Here is a 17,717-nt window from a genome sequence, read left to right on the forward strand (position 1 = left end):
TAAATTGTCTTTAATCCTTACCAAAACACATAGTTTGGTTAGTTTGGATGAAAATGCAACTGTAGGTTTGTTGAAGACTAAATTCTGAAAGAGGCTAAATTGTCATTGATGTTGACGAAAACATACGTTTGGTCTGTTCTAGTCAAAACTGGTTTTGATATTTCAAAATGCCTATAGTAGGTTTATTGAAGACTAAATTGCCTTTTGACATTTCCGAAAGAGGCCAAGTTGTCTTTGATGTTTACAAAAATACAAATGTATGGTTATAAATCGTGGCTGGATAAATGGAAAATTAGGGTTAAAATGTACGTCTAGACGGATTATTGGGTGCCGCCGTGTCCTTGAAATGATCCGTGGTTCTTATTAGCCCCTCGGGCCGTCTCGTTAGCACAAGAACACCTGGCCTGGCGTCAATGACAAAGTGAAGAAAAGACAAAACGTTTTATGAGGCGTGTTCACAATGCAGGATGAGGCTTGAACTCAACCGACACTATGAAGTCGCTGGTAGTAGACTTGAACCAGGAGAGACGTAGTACACGTTTTCACGAAGAATCTGCACAAAGCGTTTTTGATGTTTTTTACCTTTATTACGATCACTGAAGAGTCTAAATCGCCTTTGATGTTAATGAAGTTAAAAGGTCTGATGTTAAGAAAAAGCCTACGTTGAAGAATAAATTGTCTTGGATGTTGATTAGTCTATATTGTCTTTTTATGATTAAGAGAACGCGAATGTTCAGGAGTTGATCTTTTTATTTTATTAGTCTCTGATTGTTTTTTGGAACTCAGCATAATTTCTAAAGTGTTTTTGATGTATTACAGCAAATCCACCACCGAAGCACCTTGTTAATAAGCCTTGAAACGTCTCTTGTTTATGAAGCGTCATTTCATGTTGCTGCAGTCGGGACGCTTCAGGTCCCCTCCCAGGGTGAAAGCCAAAAGCTTCCCCGCTCTTCGCTCTTCCCGACTGGGCTGCCAGACGGCTCGGCGGTCCGTCCGTCCAGCTGGCGAAATCAGCAGCAGATGAAGCCACAGAGGCCACATCTGCTTCGGCTGGGTGTGGACTCGTCAGGCGAACCATTACGCAGTACCACGAGAAATGTGCCACTCCGACTCCAAGGCTTGCAATAATCTACAAAGTCGTGTTTCAACCTGTTTTATCAGAGGAAAGAAAAGTCTACACAAGTCAAATTAAAGCCAGCTACTATGTGGCTGTATTGGTAGGAAAATCAATTGCCAATATCAGCAACAATCGTCCCACGTGTTTACGAAAATGACATTTTAGTGTCAGTGAAGATTCGAAATAGTCTAGATGTTTACGAAACATGAGGACTATTGAAGACTAAATCATCTCGGATGTTCACAAAAAAAGTGCACATTAGGTTCTAATATCTAAACTAAATCGTCTTACATGTTTATAAAGAAGTGTATGTTAGGTTATTTGAAGGCAATTGTCTTAAATGTTTACAGGTTTCTTGAAAGACTTCATTTCAGATGGTTACAAAAAAGCGTCTTTGATGACTAAATTGTGTTTACAAGTTTATTGTAGATGTTAAAAAATTGGCTTTGATGACTAAATCTCCTTAGATGTTTATGAAAATGCGGTTGTTTGACGACTACTGTTTATGATCTTCTTTCAAGTCTCAAAATCGTTTATGAAAACAGTATGTTAGGTTATTTGAAGACTAAATTGTCTTAGATGTTTCGAATTTTCTTTGAAGAGTAAATCATCTTAAGATATTTACAAAAAAAGTCAAGCGTTTAAAGACTCTAAATCGTGTTTGGAGGTTTCCTTGAAGATGTTAAATCGCCTTAGAAGTTTACAAAAAGTATCAGTGACGATTGAATCGAATCGTGTTGTGTTGTGTTGCGTTGTCATGCAGCCATCAAAGAGTCCGGTGGATTTCTGCGAGAAAGGGTGTGGTCACGGTGACCAAAATGTCCTTGGAAGCAGCACTGATGACAACATGTGCGAAACACTTAATATGATGATGATGATGATGATTCCATCTTGTTTGATTGTGAGCAGGGATGTATTTTGGGAAGTCAACACAATGTCTCCTCTGCATTCCCAGCCAGAGTGACATCATCATCCCCAGACCAGTGGGAGCTTTTTCCATCCAAAGCTTTGGACCAGCATAAACGTTCACTTGTACAAAATAAAAAACTCGAAAATCCGAAAACAACATACGTTCATGAGTCTGAATCTTCTTTGATGTTTTCGAAAATGTGTACGTTAGGTTTGCTGGTTGAAAAAGCTTTCAACTCTTTTTGAAATTTGAAACCATATTCATTGTTTGAAAACATAACTAAGGTTTATAACCCTAAGCCTTATCCATGGCGTCAAACATTAATTGGAAACCCTAACCTTGACTCTCAACCCTAATTTGAACCCTAAACCTTGTCTGAAACTGTATCCATGGTTTCAAACCCTAATTGGAAACACTAAACTTGCCTTATAACCATCATTTGAAACCTTAACCCAGGTTTGAAACCCAATGTGAAACCCTAACCATAACTTGAAACCCTAACCTTGTCTTAAAACCCTCATTTGAAACCATAATCCTTATTTGAAACCCCAACTTTGTCTTAAACCCTAATTCAAACCCCTAATGTTTACTTTAAACCATAGTTTGAAACCCTAACCTTGTCTTAAAACCCTACTTTTAAACCATACCACTTGTTTGTAACCCAAACGTTGGCTTAAGACCCTCATTTGAAATCTTAACTTTTAAATTTGAAACCTATGAGGCGAGATGCACATGTCAAAAGAAGTTTGCAGTTGCCCTAAATATGGCCACTTTGCTGATTCCTATTGTTGTTTTGTTTTGTTTTTTCTCTTTTTGCAGCAGAGGAACCTGACGAGAGCCACGGCCGCCGACATCGGCACAGCCGCAACGGCCGCCAGCAGCAGCGCCACGTCGACGCCGTAGTACGCCTACCAGGGCATCTCGTAGGCCCGAGTGCGCAGGTGCGGCGCCCCCTTGTGCCGGATCACGTACTCCACCCAAAAGACGGCCCGATCCGTGGGCGTCACGGGCTGATCCCGGTGCAGGTCCGACAACCTCCTCATGTTGCGCCGGTAACTGTCCCGGCTCAGGACCTCCTTGAGGCCGGCCTCGAAACCCTGGCTGTGGTCCGCCAGCTCCAGGATCTTGGCGGCTCCTTTGTGCTCCAAGCGCACCAGGTTGTCAAACTGGTCGAAGAAAAGCTGGATGCCCAGGACCGGGACACCATAGAAGATGGCCTCCTGGAGTCCATTGGTGCCTCCATGGGCTACAAAGACTTTGGTTTGCGTGTGGCCCAGGAGATCCTTTTGGGGCATCCAGTCCACCACCATGGTGTTGTTGCCCAGCGTGGATGGTCGAGGACCTTTGTGACGCCAAATCACCTAAAATGTGAAAGATGAAGAAGCAGTCATCTACAAGGAAACGTATGTCACATAAGGCTGCTTGAGTTTGTTCCGTATCTCAAATCATCTTTCCCCATTTAAATGAATAGAAAAGCCATTAATTTGTTCCAGCCCCCCGCGCCACCAAAAGAAAGACAAAAAGGATGCTTGTGTTTTTAATAAGGAAAAACAGCACTCTATAATATCTTACTTTATAAAAACAGAGAGTAATAACATAATTAAATAGAATGTAAAGAATTTTAACAGTTAAGATTCCATCACCTTCTGCGGCAACTTGGCGAAGACTGCAGCGATTTCCTCGGCGTCGCGCTCGGGCAGAGCATCGACCAGACTTCCGAGACTCATGACAACCATGCCGTGCTCCCCGGCACTCTGGACAAAGTCCTCCAGATGCGCAGGCAGCGGGCGGGCAGCCCCCGATGTAGACCACGTTTGGCATGGTGGGCCGCGGAAAGTCAAAGACGAAATCGGTGCGGAAGAGCCAAATGTCGGCCTGTTGAAGGAGGAAGTTGATGTCGCAACCGCCCTGGATGTGCTTCCTGCAGAGGGCGCTATAGATGGGCTCGATTAGGATTTTTTGCTGCAGGTTGAGCAAGGCGTAGAAGAAGACATTCTTCACCCTCTGGAAGAAGTCCATTTTGTCCGTCAGGCCCGTGCCCGGCACGGGGACGTAGGAGAGCGGCGAGGGGGCCATGGCGAAGTGGCCCTCGCCGCCTTGGATCCAGCGGACGTTGAGCACCAGAGGAAGGTCCAGGTACTTGGCCTGAATCACCCCGGGGCCAATGGCTGGGTCGGTCAGGACCAGGTCGAAGCGGGAATCTCTTTAGCTCTGGACCGTCTCCTGGTTGTCCAGGAAGGCGGAGAGGGAAGTGCCCCACACTGAGTGGGCCTCGTAGATCATGTTGGCGAACTCGCGGTGCATGGTGCGGCCGTTTCGGAGGCCCTGGGAAAAGGTAAACGATCATGTATGACAAATGCTAACATCCCTAAGCCTTCACTTTGTTTACTTCAATCAAACCTGACTGACAGGTTAAACAAATGCTAAAATTGCTGAGTGTTCAGTTTGTTTAGTTTGACAAATGCTAACTTTGCTAAGCCTTCATATTGTTCAGACTTGACAGATGACGATAAGGCTTGACAAATGCTAACAATGCTAAAATCCAGTTTGCTTACTTCAATCGAACTTGACTGGTCACAGTAAAGTTTGACAAATCCTAACATTGCTAACCATTTAGGTTGTTTATTTCACTTTTGACAAATGCTAACATCGCTAAGTGCTTAAGTTGTTTACGTCACTCAAACGTGACGATGAGAACGTTTGAAAAATGATAACATTGCTTGACTTTTATCCGTTATTTCATATGTGGTTCAAAAAAACAACAACACACCCACTAGGACGTTACCTGAATGAGCTCCTGTAGAAATTCAAAAAATTCCTCCCATTCTGTGGCCACGTGGATGGTGACGGCGGTGTGGAGCGGCGAGCTCTGCGGCACGTAGATGCTGTTGGAGGCTCGGATAACCGTCAGCCGGTGTCCTCGCAGGTGGAGCCCCTCCAGAAGAACCTTCATGTTGATCCAGTGGCTGCCGTCCACCGGGAAAACCAGGATGTGGCCTCCGTCGCACCCAGGCGGACCCCGCGACAAAGCCAGCAGGACCAGCAGCAAAAAACCTTTTTGGTAAGTCAGTAGGCTTCCTGGTGAGATTTGTTTTCATTTTTGTCATCATCGTTAACCAGTTGTGGTGAAAATACGAAGGAAACAACAAATCACTGACAACGGGTATCATCGAAAACTGGGCTGGGCAAACTTTGGTGCTCAAGGGCTACATTTTGTTTTTTTATTTTCTATGCAAACGTATGTACACGACTCCACAAAAAGTTTGTGACATTAGGCTTTGGGGTGAAATTGCAGGATGAACTAAAATGCACTATAACCTAAGTGAACAGTTGGACAGTCAATGTTCAAATTTACATGTGCATTCAAAAGTTCAAGTAAAGTTCAGCTGTAAAGTGCATTTTAGGCTCAGCCTGAAGTTTTGCCCCAAAGCTCAATAAAGTATCATATAAGAAATGAACGTACCCATGGTGCAGATTCACAGCAGCTATGGCAACGGGCTGCAGTGTGTTGTTATCTGAATGTTGGACTTCAAACTGGAGTCACGGGTGAACATTTGTTGTTGGGTCAAAGGCCAAGATAACGACACGAGTCACATGACCACCAGAGTCGCTTCACATAGCAAGTCGAAAAGTTGTCCATCTGTACCGTGTAGCAAATCATTTGGCACACGAGAATGACATGATTTTATCATCAACAATGACTGGTGCATCTCAGTGAAGTAGAACATCGCTGGCTTTCTCATCTGGCTTCCCCCCCCCCCCCCCCCCCCCATCCTCTTTCTCACTCTTTCCACCTTTCTCTGTGCAGCGCGCACACTCAGGGCCGACAATGAGGCGCTCTAAAGCGGTCACACCAGCGGACAATCCAAAGTGAAAATGCAATTTCAGGGTGTAGGCATAGCTAGCGAGCTAGCTAACGGCACGTCATAACGAAGACACTTATTTAACTTTGTTTTTTTGAAATGTCCAGTGTTTTCATTACTTTTCGCAATGCGTTGGACCATTTCTAAAACTTGTCATTTATTTCCTTTGAATAAGGCAAAGATGGGAAACCTGCATCAGGGTATGACCTGCATCAGTGATCTAAACAACACTCAAATATCTTATGTGTGTGTAATATGTACTGTATGTAACATAAATCCTACATGCATGATCAACGGTAACACAGGTTAGAGTGCCACGATTACGAAGGGATTGACACGATTACGACGTGATTGACACGTTTAACCACAAAACAAAACAAATCCATAAAGCGAAAGCTTTTATGTGACGGACCTCCCTCACGCTGCAATTTCAAACTTTTACTGTTCAACATGGATGCCTTTGGTTTCCCACGCCTATTTCCCCGTTTCCTTGTTTGGAGATATGGTGACAGGGGAATGTTCCGGAATGTGCGCTGGGGCCTGCTACCAGACCAGGCTGGTGAGAAGTGGTGGAATGTACTACAGTGGTACCTTGACTTACGAGTTTATTTCAAATATCAGACACTGTCGTAAGTTGTTGAATAATGTTTGAGGTGGTATTTAACACTGTAGTTTAAGTACCGAGATATTATTCATTTTCTTAACTTTAACTGCCTTAAAGCATGAGTTTGGAATGAACAACTGAGTTGAATTTAAACAACAATAGTCTTCTTGCTCGGTATTTAGGAAACTGCTCCCTTTTTCGTGTTTTCCAGGTGTTTCCTCCTTCCTGTCTGCTGTTTTATCAGGGAACTCAAACACACTCTGCCGCATCGGCACAGTACCGTACATTTAGTTTATCGTCGCTTGACGCAAACAGCATTAAATCTCAGATGCGTCCGGCCAGGTCCGCTACATTAGCCTGAACAAATAAAGCTGATGTTTTTTTCAGCCTGGGTCTGGACAGGATGATGAGCACATGGAAACCGGCGTCGGGTGGCGGGATGGGACGCCCACGCGTCACCCACGTTGCTTGAAAACTACAAATGGGAATGCAGAGAGACTATGTCGCCCACAATGTTGGTTAATAGCAATAGGCCTCTTGGAATAATCCATAAAGGTTTGACTACTGGAAGAAAATTAGGCCAAAACGGAAAACTAAAAAGCTGATTTATTTGGATTATTACTTTTTTTTTTTTTTTCATATGCTCACCCGAACACACTACCTCAGCCATTTGAATATGAAAGTTGTTTTTTCATTTTCTGTCTTTATAGGCGAAGGCGTTCACCTAAAATGTCTACTGTAAACCAAAATGGCCGACTTCCTGTTGAATTTCAGGCATGGGTCCTGGAGACTTTTTTTGTGTGTTCTGGCATGATGGACATGCCCACCAAATTTCTGAAACTGGTGTCGGGGGCTGAAAACCCCACTAAAATACATAAAACTCCACAGATGAAGGAAGGAAAATAACAACATGAAGAAGTTACTTGCGATTTAGCGAAACGAGAACCTCGAATTATCTTGGCCGGAAAAGTCTCAAACATGTCAGGAAAATGTTGCTGCTTTTCCACCCGGGGCTTAGCATTAGTCCTAACAATAGCTACAGGGCAGGGCTAGGGCTACTTGCTGGGCAGGGAATCAATGATGAATGGAACCTTCGTAGGACGCCACAACAATGGGAGCCTCTGGAGGACCTTTTGCTGGACACCCGGCGATGACTCATTTGGAAAAGACCACGAAGAAGATGTCATCCCGTTTAAAACGAGCGCCTAAACTTATCCAGAAAGTATGAGGGATGTTCGGACAAAACTCAGCGGGAGTGCTAAATTGGTCGGAAGGCACATCCATCGCGCATTCCTGGCCGTCTTGTTGCCGTTGTCAACGAGCAGGTACACGCTCGCCAAATAACTGCATGGATGTATTTGAAATGTGGATGATGTCAGCGCGTTAACACGACAGCTGATTCCACAAAACAACTGTGTGCCAACCAGTTGACATGACAGTTGACAGCACGTTCACTTTCTAAGGCTCCCTGTTGGTTTTTTGTTGTTTTTTTTAGCTTACCAGAGTCTCCAGTTCATGTTGGGCGACCTAAAACATTGAGAAATAAGAAGTACAGTCAACCCCCGTTTATTGGGTTGATACGCTGCAGACCCAAATCCACACACGCTTGTAAACACATTACCGCTGATAGCGGCTGATGCGAACGAAGGCGTTCGAGTTTTTATATAGCGGAGAAGGCGCGTTTCATGCCGGATCAAACGTATAATGTGTTCAGAAACAAATCTCGGAATTAACTTTAAGGGGTCTTTAAGATAGCTGAGATAAAAGGTAAATCTAACATCTTGTCCATCTAATTACATGTTTCTTTTTTTTCACAAAATGAAGCTTAAATACAAATATGAACAGAAAAAGGAAATCCGACAACTGCTCATCCAAATTTTTAAAGTAGTTGATGTCTCAGGTCCAGTCTGTAGAAGTTCTCATTTCACTTGATCTTACATTCTTTTATTATAATTCCTACCAAAACCCTTCTGATTTTCATCATAGCGGCACATGTCTAAATGCCCAAAATAATGAAAACCTTAAGTTGACACACACACACACACATTTACCTTGTACTGACACACACACACACACACATTCACGCACTGTATGACTTTTATGACACTCGCTGTTGACTGGCCGTGAGAACCAGGCGCGGACGGCGTCTTCATTCAACCCTGTAGGTGGTCTAGGGCCGAAAAAAAGTCTTCCTCGAGCTGAGGGCAAAACTGAGAGAGTCGCCTGGCTTAGCAAAACACACACCGACCTCCACCAAGGCCTGGCGACTACGCTTGAGGGAAAAACCAAGGTGGCGCTAGGTGGCGCTGCACGCCCGTCAGTCTAGGATACCTGCATCAAAGCAAAATGGCCGACTTTGGGGTTCAATTTCAGGCATTGGTCTCGAGACTTTTTTTGTGCACCCAGTTGTGTTCATCCAAATTCATGTTATCAATGAAACTGTGTCTGGGACTGAATTATTTCGAACTTTCCACATAAGGGAATTTCACCTAAAATGTCCGCTTCAAACAAAAATGGCTGACTTCCTGTTAAATTTCAGCCATAGGTGCGTGAAAATGTTTCATGTGATCTGTCTTTTTAAACATTTCATGTCGATCAGGCATAGGTGCCTGAGACCTTTTTGTGCATCGTGTCATGATAGAAATGTCCACCAAATTTCATGTCAATCAGTGAAACTGGTGTCAGGGGCTGATTTTTTTTCCCCCCCTCCTAACTTTCCAGGAGAGGGAATTCACCTAAAAAGTCCGAAGAGCTACAAAAACAAGAACTTCTTGGGATTGTTGCTTGGTGGAGGTAACAAATTGCTCTCTGAACATGCAGGACTCACAAAGCTTTTAAACAAACACACATGCGCACGGAGGCCAAATGTGAACTGACATTGATGCGAAACAGATCCATTTGACTTCCTGCTACCTGGGCCGGACTCTCGCTCGCCGACTCACGAGCACTGCGCTGTCTTAACCGCATCCCCACTCCCCGCTAAAACCGACGTAGTCCACATTACAACACTAACTGGATGCCTCCCAAACGCTGTTCAAGTTTCCCAGCGTGGACACGAGCCAGGGAGCTGTCTCCCGCTGGTTAGGAGAGTCAACATTACAACATTCCCGACGGTACGGAAGCCAAAAAGTGCGGCGCGTTTATCACCTTCCAAGACTTCCACTTTATTAAGGTGCCGTTTAACTGCCTTAAAAGGAGACTTCCATGCATGTTCTTGTTATCCGGACGACCAGGGCGTTGCAACTAGGTGAGCGGTTTTTACTTGGGGACGTGGAGCCCAGAGTGTCCGTCTAGATTTTTCTTACAATGACGACAAGGGGGGCGAGCTAGGGCGTTACGACTAGGCAAGCGGCTTCTCCACGCGGAAGTGGACTACAGAGTGGGGGGGGGGAAACAAGCTTCATATTTCATACTGTACATGGATTTTGTTTCCATGACGACTAGGGGCGGAGCTCGGGTGTTACGACAAGGCGGAGTCAACTATTTTTGTTATGGTGTTGTCATGATGTATACATTGTCTACGAGCGATTTGAAAGTCCCGTTTACGCAGTAGAAAAAAGAAAGTCGGATAACTGAGGTCAGCAAGTCTGCCAAATGTCTGCAAATATAATAATCCCACATACACGCCACATTCAAACACTGATGCCATCGCCCAGATGTAATCTGTACGAACATGTACGCGACCTCGTCCAACTCTCGCCCCCTCCTTGCGGTTTCCTCAGTCTTTCCAACACGGCCTCCACCTGTCAAGCTTCAGCGGATCGGCTCGGGGGCCGGCGTTCCGAATGAATGCCCCCGCCGGGCCTTAAAAGGCGGCGGGCGGATTGACAGCTCCCCGCGTCTCCGGAGGAAAGGGGGAGCTGGGAGTCTTATTTACTTTTTTTTTCGCCAATCAAAGATGGCAGCTCACACCCACAATGGCTCCCTTCATTTCTATTATCAAAACATTTTCTTCCAGCGTCATGCCTTCTGGTTAGCGTCTACAGCTCTTCGCTTTAATCCGACCGAATGAGTAAAAAAAATAGTCAAATCATTTTATACTTTTCATTTAATTATTTATAAAATAGTAAACTTAAAAAATGAAAAGTCATTATTATTTCACTATTAAAATAGAAAAATTGCAAAATATAAAACATTTGTAAATCTAAATATTTCATTGTTTTATTGTTTTATGAAATAATCAGCTCATTTATTGTAATTAAATTAATTTGAAACAATTCAGTCAAAAATAGCCTATATTTTATTATTAAAAAAGATTTTACAAAAAAATATAAAGCTTTGAGTAAAATCAACATTTTTACATTTTTATTCTATTAAATTGTTATCTCATTACAATTTCATTAATTGTAAATAATATGATTAAAAATGTGTATTCTATGAAATAATTAGCTAATTATTTGTAATTAAATTTGTTTTCAATAATACAATCATTGCCATAAAAGGCAGCAAAGTTTCATGACGCTCCATAGAGCACAATTTTATTTTATTTTTTAATTCAGCCGCGATCGCGAGTTTAATTTAGCAACACGAAAGTTGGTAGGGATGTCTCTCACGAGTAGACCCACCAAAAAAAAAAAAAAAGTCTCAAGAATCCATGCCAGACACAGGAAGTCGGCCATTTTGGTTAAAAGCATGGCAGAGAAGTTTGATGACTCACCATGAACCATGTTCTTTTTTTTCTTTTTGAAAATTCAGCACCCAAATTCACTTTACTTTCGTATCATGACATTTTTCATATTAATCCCGCAATAAAGTCTCATAATCTACGTCTGAAAACGTCGGCAATTGTGGTTTGAAGCTGCCATTTTCAGGGTACTTCAAAGAAAACGCCCGAGAGATTTTGTCTAATTTCTTCTTAATTTAAACCTTGTATACCAAACAGATGGGCAGCAATGAATCAAATAATGTCAATAGATGCTTTCAACGTGGTTCCTTTTTTGTCAGATGTACACATCTTAAGCTTTGATCACTGTTACTGTTGCCATGACACCATGTGTTGAACTCAATACAAAAGTATTGAATGTGGTTCCTGTTTGAGCCATGACACGTTTGCGAGCACGACGAACATGCTCGTCCATCTTTCTCCATTCTCGTCCACTGAGGTCATGCAAGCGCATGCGAGCACATGAAAGCTTTCGCCATTTGTTGACTTTGCAAACAGACTTTCCTCGTTACCGCCGCTTGCTTTTACTCCCATTTTGCTGGTTTTCACTCAGGTTTGGGGGATTTATCCTTGTGAGCATAATAAACAAAGAGTATAGCTTCTGTCGCAGAAGTCAAATTTTATAGAAACATTTTTTTTTGGGTGGGTGGCAGCAGCTCAATAAGGGTCCAAATGCGTCCGCTACAAAAGTATACGGACTTTGAGACTGCAGAGGCTCGATCAGGGTAGGGGTGGGCACACTTTTGTGCTCAAGGGCCAATTTATTGATTTTTTTTTAACACCGACAGATGGGTCAGCTCATTCATAGATGAGGTTCAAAAAAGAAAGAAAATGAAATGTTTTCAGGAAACACTTTATTTTAATATAAATCATTCATTTTTAAATTGAATTACTCAACTAAACTCCACTTTTTTATTCGGCAATTGCAATCATTAATTTACCAATTTTCTCAAATAAAAAAGTATATATACATATACTTTTTGATATTCTTTTTTGTTTTACTAATATTATTTTGTTTTATTAATTACAATAAAAGAATTAAAAAAATAATGAATGCAATAAATTAATAGAAATGACTAAATATAGTTTATTTACCACTTTAGTTATTGATAGTGAATTTATTACTCATTGATTAATCAGTTATTTGATTTGATTAAAAAATGCTTAATGTACAGTATATGTAAAACTATTTCAATGATAAAATAATTGTTTATCATTTACAAGAAATGAACAAATTGTTTAATGAGATAAATAGATAAAAATTAACAAATAACCAACCAAAACCAAAAAAAAAAAAAAAATTAGGGAAAAACAGCTAAATTCATGGAGCAAATGAAATTGTTTATTTTATTAATAACTGCCAATTTATGATCATTTCTTTATTGTATTGTTTACTGAAATTGAAATTATAATTTATTAAACAGTTATTATGTAAAGTAATAAATGTTAAATGTACCGTACATGTAAATGTGTTTATTTTACTAATATTTTTGTTTCATTATTTACAATAAATCAATTAGGAAATTATGGAATGACAGAAAGGAATGAAAATAAATGACAAAAAAAACAATAGTGATTACATTTTAAAAAATGTTCAATGCGCCTGCAGGCCTACAGTTCTTTCAATAATATATTTTTTTTATTTACAGGAAATCAATCAACCAATTATTTAATTAGATGAAGCAATAAAAATGATAAAATCTATTATATGAAATAACTATATAAGTAAATAAATGTATAAACATAAATCCAAATCCATAGAGTAAATAAATTTGAATTATAAGAGAAGTTCATTTAGAAAATGAGTAAATACATTGTAATAGCAATTTTAGGGAAAAAGATCCAAATTAAATTCATTTAAATTCAATCAACTAAATGAATGCAACCATAATGACTGCACTCTCGACAATGTAAATGCTCGGTGGACTTGATTAAAGAGAAGATTTCCATTTCTAATATTTTTCCTGAGTAAAAATGTTCCGAGCAGAGCGGTCCCAATTGGAAGCAGGTATGCGAGAGAAATGGGTGACTCTAAATTTCCAAGCTTATTTTGCCTACTGTGTACAGAGTGTATGAACCTCCAAGTCTCACAATATGGACAAAGTCAGCCATTTTGGTTTGAAGTCACACAAAAATTGGGCACAAGGGCACAGTCACTGCTGCTTGCGGCTTTAATTATATTTGGAATCCCGAATTTTCCACTTTGCTCATGCACACAAGTCGAGAGATGTGAGGAGATGACGTCATCATTAAATGGCTCCGCAAATGACGCAAACAAACAGGAATATTCACAATATTCACCATTCCAGAAGATCCCAAATCCGGATAAGATCAGGACGACACCTGGTTGCATGCACACGGCATGATTGTGATTGAAACCGGCTAACAACGAACACATCAATTCCTTGTGTGTGTTTTGGACATACTTGGCAAATAAAGATGATTCTGATTCTGATTCTGATTCTGATTCTGATTCTGATCAAAACCAGACTCGTCAACAGCTGACTTTGAGTCGCAGCAATAAGCGAAATGATGAGTGAAGCCTTTCGTGCCTCCAACGGGGAATCATTTCAACCCGTTGACGTTATAATTGGTTGTAATTTGCACGGTGAAATGAGAGCGCGGCTAAGTCGTGTCGGCTGATTTTTCCTTCTTCTTCATCTCCTCTTTTTTGTTTTAACCTCCGCCAAAAACAATTGAAAGCTTGTGGTTTGTTTCTTAGTTACAAGTATCATGCTGCGAAATACACAACTGATTGCCACGAGGCAAAGTATCCAATCAATCCAGATAAAATGGTTACTAACACAATAACGGACAAAAAAAAAAAAATGTAACTAAGTTAATCATGAGATATAAATCATGCTTGTTTGATCAATTCTGACACTTTTGGGTAATCAAACACGCTCACGGGTCAAATTGACCCGGGAACATGATTGCTGTTCCTGAGAAACGAAGGTACCAAGAGGGTGAAACGACAAGTCGTGATGTTGCACCAGGTGTTAACCGCAAGGCCAATTCATGGACCTGGACTGCGTCGCTATTGCCAGAGCACATGCTGCTGATTGCGCAAACCGCCACGAGCCACAGAAAGCGGTCGTGCGACGCAATACAAATACGAGGATTATTATTATTTTTTGTGTGTGTGTGTTACCAGTTAAACCTCGGCGGAGGTCCGCTGAGTGCATTCGGTTTCACTTCGAGTTGTCTTTTGGGGGACCCCCGCTGAGTGTTTTGTGTATGATTTCTCTGCTGATTGCGAGAGAAAAAGACATTGAAATAAACACGAGGGCGGTCACAGTCCAAAGACCTTGTCAAAGCATAAATGCTTCAAGGCTGCCGTGTAGTGCGTCTCCCTCCCGTGAAAACTTCAAGCCAACAGCGATGCGGCGGAGCTCATCACAGCCGGGACGTTTTGGGACGCGGCCTCGACTGGCCTCCACCCCACGCCGCTGTGTTTGACTATGAGATCCCTTAGTGGAAACGTTTATAAAAAGTGACTCATTGCCTGCTGGCCTGCGACTGTCAAACTTTCTTTTTTTTTTTATGATGCGCCATCCAGCAGTTGAGGCGCACAGTTGATGAAGTCACACCATTAGATGCCAAGCTGAGAGGGACGCCGGCCAAATGCTTCTAGAAACGGCTTTATCGTTGCGTTATTATTCTCAGAATTTCCCAAAATTCAGCCCCTCATGCTGGTTCGACTTAGCAACATGAAATGTAGTAAGAATGTCTATAGGGAGTAGCCCTGCAAAAAAGTCACGAGAACTTATGCCCGGAACAAATATGAGATGACTCGTCGTAAATCAGCAAACTAACAACTCAACTCGACAAGGTCTTAGTCTCCAGCGAATTTTGAAAATCAGGCCCCTTGAAGCTGGTTCGGTTTAGCAACACGAAATTTGGTGGGCACGTCTGTCATGAGTAGCCCTGCAAAAAAAAAAAAAAAAGTCGAAACAACATATATGCCCAATACAATATGCGATGACTAACTAACAACTCAACTTGAAAACGTCTGCAGCAAATTTTGAAAATCCAGCCCCTGAAGCCACTTCGATGGAGCAACATGAAATTTGGTAGCCATGTCTGTCATGTTTAGTCATACAAAAAAGTCTCACAAACTCATGCCCGAAAAACGCATGAATCCGGCATTGTACGTCAAAGATTGATGACTCGCCATAAAAACAAAACCCATAACTCAGCTCCACAAGGGTGGAGGGCCTCCCGCTACTGAGCTAATTTTTGGGGGTCACGACCACCACCCCTCACGGACGTAAATTTTCACCAGGATGAACAAACCTGCAGAGTTTTGGATTTGTTTTGGGAAAACCCTGAAAATGGCACTTGATTTGATGAGAATGAAGAAATAAAGCAGAAGACAGGATGTGCAGCTTGGAATTCTTCCATTCTCTCGGGAACTGGGAGATTGGGGAAATTACGTGCGGATGATGTGATTGCTGATGTGTGTTTTGACGCCAAGCGAGAGAGACTGTTGCTTCTGAATTCATTTTGTTATGCGTGTTTATGAACTGTCACTGTACGGAGGTCGGCTTTTGCCCTTCCCTGATGATACATCAGTCACCGGTGTTTCTTTTGGATCCCATCGATCATAATCTGAACTTCCTTTTCCTGTCTGTGACTCCATTTCCGTGCTCTTCCTGACTGATCGGAAGTGGACAAAAATGCTTCTTTCTCAGCGTTACTGCGAAAATGGTCACCTTTGAAATCGGACATCAAGTGCAAGCATGTGCGAGTATGTCACGACTGAAACGACTACGATGGACTATTACGATGTACTGTAAGTCAGATAGATGGATGCAACGGGTCATCTAAAATCACAACGCGCCGTAGTCACTAACCAAGGCCGACCCAGTCGTTGTCGTACTACGGCGTAATTCGACGTGGTTGTTGTCACCTAAACATACAAAAAGAGAGCTAATTGAAAAAGAGGAAACGCGTTGAAATCCTACCCTCGACTTGACCTTCTGCAAGCTCGGTCACGTATGTAGACTTTTAGCTTGAGAGAGAAAGGGGCCCGTGTGTGCATGTTGGAACTGAACCGCACCCAGAACACTTGGGCCCTCATAAAGGAACCTCCTATCCCCGCTCTGATGTTGACGCAACTCCTTTCAACAGAGTGCTGAGAGAAACCTCGCAAACAATTGCGCTCGCGGTTGTTTGCATAACCATTGATCAATGAAAGCAGGACTACATATGCAGAGCTGATTTTTTTTTTTTTTTCTATCTTACTTTTGGAAATAATTGACACTTGTGTAGCAGTGAGGTCAGTACGTTTGTATCCGGCACAGTGCTCGTTTTGTGAGCCACTAAGTACCAGATTGTTTTCTTAAAAGTGCAAACACTCATGAGCGGGTTTTAAGTGAGTGGTGAGGGACAAAAGCTGCTTTTACACCTCGAGATTGCTACATGAAGTCCTATCGCAGATCGAATGAATTTCTTTCATTTACTGTACATTCTTGTTCCTGCACTGATGGTGATCGTGGGCCATGCAATGGAACTGCAGGCCTGCTCCTCCCCCTGCTGCACACTTACGGCATACACGCTGGGATTGGACACTTGACATGCCACTGAGTACAAACTACGACAATCGGGCCAAATGTGAGCATTTTTGCCCCTCGGCAAAAGCCCGATTATCAGATTTCTCTGAAAGATGATCCTGAGTGATTATTCTGTGGTGTGTAGGGTGTGTTGAGAGTGATTTTTTTTTCGCCCTCCCCAGTCTGTCTGCCAGCAAACTATAAAACAACAAAAACAAGCGTGAGAATGGGTTTTTGATGGGAAAATAATAATTCATTTCCAGATGTAACAAAGAAACACGGCGTGTGTGATGCTGACGTTTTGACATGACATATACACCCGTTCATATACAGCACTCCGCAACACCACCATTATATACCTTTACCCTTGATTTGAAGTAGAGTGCTATCCAATTCCTTCTTTTTAACTTTTGTGGCTAACCGGAGTTAAACATTCCGGCCAAGAAACTTCAAGAAACTCTTTGTGCGAGGCTACTGGGAGCACAAAGGTTCCTTAAAAAAAAAACATACGGTGTGTGTGTGCATATGATTGACAGACTCATCGGCTGCCTCTACATTCTCTGATAGGCTATTCTTGTCACACCATGGCCAGGTGTAAAATAATAATTCAAATTAAATTAGAGGCCTTAGATGGGGCCAGAGAGGGGATGTTTTGTGTTTTTTTTGTAATTGCAAACCCTACCTTTAAGCAAGGTACACACACCTCGCCAATCGAGCCATAAGGATAGGCGGTACAGAAAATGGATGGATGGATGATTGAACAGAACACGATACGATGAAAGAAGGTCTTTTATCGCCCTCTACTGAACTGGCGTGTGGAAAGTAGAAAGGCAGGCACAAAATAATGATAAAAAGTTTCAAGAGGAGAGCGAAATTTAAATATTTCCAATAACTATATTTCTGTTATTTATAATTTTTTAACGTATATTTTCCACTAAACGTGGTCGTTGTCGGCTACGTGACGCCGGTTAACTCCGCCCACCTCCGCCCCACACCGGAAGTTGG

The 17,717-nt window shown here is 42.1% G+C and overlaps 1 pseudogene; it reads right to left on the bottom strand.

Annotated features, from left to right (window-relative positions):
- Nucleotides 1-1,137: 1,137 nt before the first annotated feature.
- On the bottom strand, nucleotides 1,138-5,728 carry LOC133467096 (UDP-glucuronosyltransferase 1-2-like; annotated as a pseudogene).
- Nucleotides 5,729-17,717: the final 11,989 nt, after the last annotated feature.

This window comes from Phyllopteryx taeniolatus, chromosome 17 (genome assembly GCF_024500385.1).
Source record: "Phyllopteryx taeniolatus isolate TA_2022b chromosome 17, UOR_Ptae_1.2, whole genome shotgun sequence".
NCBI lineage: Eukaryota > Metazoa > Chordata > Actinopteri > Syngnathiformes > Syngnathidae > Phyllopteryx > Phyllopteryx taeniolatus.